The following is a 3,237-nucleotide window of genomic DNA, read 5'->3' as shown; positions in this document are numbered from 1 at the left end:
GGGTGGGTGGGTGTGGGTGTGTGTGCGCACGGGAAAATCCCAAACCAACATGCTATTCACAGCATAAAAAAAAGAGGTGTTGGATTTTCTGTGCCATTTGAACAGACCTTGACTGGTGTAAATCAGCAAGGAGACCATTCAGTTGGGGATATTTACACCCTTCTGAGGAAGTGGCCCATAAATCAGACGGGCAATACCAACAGATGTAATTCCAGCAGTTTTGGCCGCTTTACACCACAGATGCTGTTGCCTTCTGATCCTTGGTTCTGCCTTGGTCCTTGATGGATCTATGTGGGAGCTCTCCCCAGCCACCAATGCTTTCCCCTGCAAGAAGTCCTCAATGTTGTGAAGCCTGGAACCTGCAAAAGGTGGAATCCAATCTGAAACACCCTCCTAAACACTTTCTTCTTCCAGTACTGCTGTTCCTCTTCTCTGGAGGATACATCCTTCTTGGACCAGTTTCATTACCCAGCTCCTAGAGGAGGGACCAAAAAAACTTTGCCTCTTGCCTCTCCCTCCATTGCATTTAATTTCTGATCTGGGAATATTCCTTTTTTTTTTTTTCCTTGCTCTAATTTCTGGTCTCCTGTGTTGCTCCTATTTTATCCTTGGCTTTGCTTGGTTGGGGTATTCCCTTCTCAGCCTTACGGATCTGTACCACTGCTGACACAAAGCACAGCCAAAGCTGTAAGGATGTACCAAGCACTCTACAGATAAAAGCAGTCATGTAAAATACAGCTGCATTAAATTAGTCTTGCTGGTTGGAGGATAATTCTTATTAATCCCGTCTATTACAGTAATACCTCAGGATAAGCGACAGCCAGGCAGAGCAGTGAATGGCACAAAATGAAGGAAACTCCCAGCCACAAATATTTTGTAATCTAAAATGAGAAGCATGGTAGGAAATACATAATACATCAGATATAGGCAATTAAACAGTTAGTTGGTAACTCTATTTTTGAGAGCGGGTGGAACCTGAGTGGGACATATTATATAGGGGAAGAAAAGCTAAATGGAAAGAGAAGTGTAAGGAAGCAAGAGTCTGAGGATAGTGGTTGAAACAGGAGGAAGAGGAGGGAAATATTAGCAGTGGAGAACAAAATCTGTCAGGATATGGATATTATTACCATTTCTTAACAAACAGTAAGAAATCTTTCAGCTTGTGGCAAACAGAAAAATTTGGGGTGAGAAGGGGAGATGCTGAGTGAAATCAGAACTTTGCATTTCCTTGTGAGATTAAATTTTATTTGGTTTTGGGTTTTTTGAAATATCATACCCAATCTGGTGGAAAAATACGTGGTTATTTATGAATTGCATAATTTTTTCTGCCTTGATTTGGGTCAGTGTTTAAACTGACTCTGCCATTTCAAAACCTACCTCTGTGAAATTTCACCTTCCTACTTCAGACACATTTCCCCACAGTTTCCACCAATGAAATGAAACTTGGTGGCCACTTGTTTCTGCTCTCACCTTGTGCTGAGCTGCTTCAGGGAGCTGAAGAGGCAGGAAAAAAGTATTCTGGTGAATGTTAGGGCTGGCTTTTCTGCCCCTCCAAGCCATCTCCCTGCAGATCAGATACTGGTGGGACACGTCTTTTTTTCTTATATTTTCCACCATGGATATCTGTGTTACTACACATAATTGTGTATAAATAAGATCCTTGGCTGACTGGGTCTATGCTGCCTTTTTTTCTTGGGTGCATCTGATTCAGAGACAAATGATGAGCCCCTAGACATCAGAGAGCCACAGCCAGATGCCTGCCAGGTCCTGCTTCTCTGGGACATCAGCAGCTCCAGGAATCTGGAGCAAAACCTCCTGCAGGCCACCGATGTCTGGCGCTGGAGCTTTGGACTGGGTTTCTCTCTAATAATTGTGGTAATTATACACACACAAAAAAAAAGTTAATTACTTAATCATGTGTAACAAGGACCCTTCAGCTACTGAGCGACGCACACGCTCAGCACAATTATTCACAGGCATGTAATCTACTTCCCTTTGTATTGAATATTTCATTAGTTACTATTCACATCTTCTCGGAGGTGCTTTGCAATGGTTCAGTGATTGGATTTACTCTAATTTCTTCTTGGCTTGTACAAATGCTGTTGCTACAAATATTCCTCTGTATTTTATCCCTTTAACAAAGAGGTTCCTTTCAGCCTTCCTGTTGCCAAAGATAATGCACCACAATATGAGCATCAGGAGCTTGAGGCAACTTTAGGTTCCTGCTTTGCCTTCAAGGTCCTTTGTCACAGTGTTTTTGTCCCATGTCTGTACACCTCTTGGCACCCTTGGGATTTTGGCCATCATGGGATGCCTTAGCAGTGGTACAATGTAGATAGCAAATAGCAGTAGTAACCAGAGGTGTCTCCAAGTGAAGGACATTTGATCTCCTGAAATATACACTCGTCTTAAAAGTTGGTCTAGCCATGTCTGGAATCGCTCTCGATTTACTCCTGCACAGAACAGGGGTGTGTATAGGAAGAGTACTTATATAGGAGAAGGTATATAATGGACTTGCATTTTCACTTGCAAAGAGGGATCTGGACAGGCTGGAGAGGTGGGCCTCTGCCAACCTCATAGAGTTCATCAAGGCCAAGGGCAAGGTTCTGCACCTGGGTTGGGGCAATCCCAAACACAAGTGCAGGCTGGGTGGAGAACAGATTGAGAGCAGCCCTGAGAAGGACTTGGGAGTACTGGTAGACGAAAACCTGGATATGACCCGGCCATGTGTGCTGGCAGCCCAGAAAACCAACTGTATCATGGGTGGAATCCAGAGAAGCATGGCCAGCAGGTCGAGGGAGGGGATTATCTCCCTCCACTCTGTGCTCATGAGAACCCCCCCTACAGTTCTGCATCCAGCTCTGGGCCCCCAACACCAGAAGCACATGAAGCTGTTGGAGTGAGTCCAGAGGAGGCCATGGAGATGCCCTGAGGGCTGGAGCCCCTCTGCCATGAGGACAGGTTGAGAGAGCTGGGGGTGTTCAGCCTGGAGAAGAGAAGGCTCCGAGGAAAACTTAGACCCTTTTCCAGAAAGCTGGGAGGGGACTTTTTCCAAGGGCAGGGAGTGACAGGACAAGGAGTAATGGGTTTAAATGGAAAGAGGGAGATTAAGGTTGGACATCAGGAAGAAATTCTTCCCGCAGAGGGTGGGGAGGCACTGGAACAGGTTGCCCAGAGAAGCTGTGGATGCCCCATCCCTGGAAGTGTCCAAGGCCAGGCTGGGAGAGGCCTTGGGGG

The sequence above is a fragment of the Eurypyga helias genome, unplaced genomic scaffold, assembly GCF_000690775.1.
Source record: "Eurypyga helias isolate BGI_N326 unplaced genomic scaffold, ASM69077v1 scaffold24738, whole genome shotgun sequence".
Lineage (NCBI taxonomy): Eukaryota > Metazoa > Chordata > Aves > Eurypygiformes > Eurypygidae > Eurypyga > Eurypyga helias.
This window is presented reverse-complemented; position numbering follows the sequence as displayed.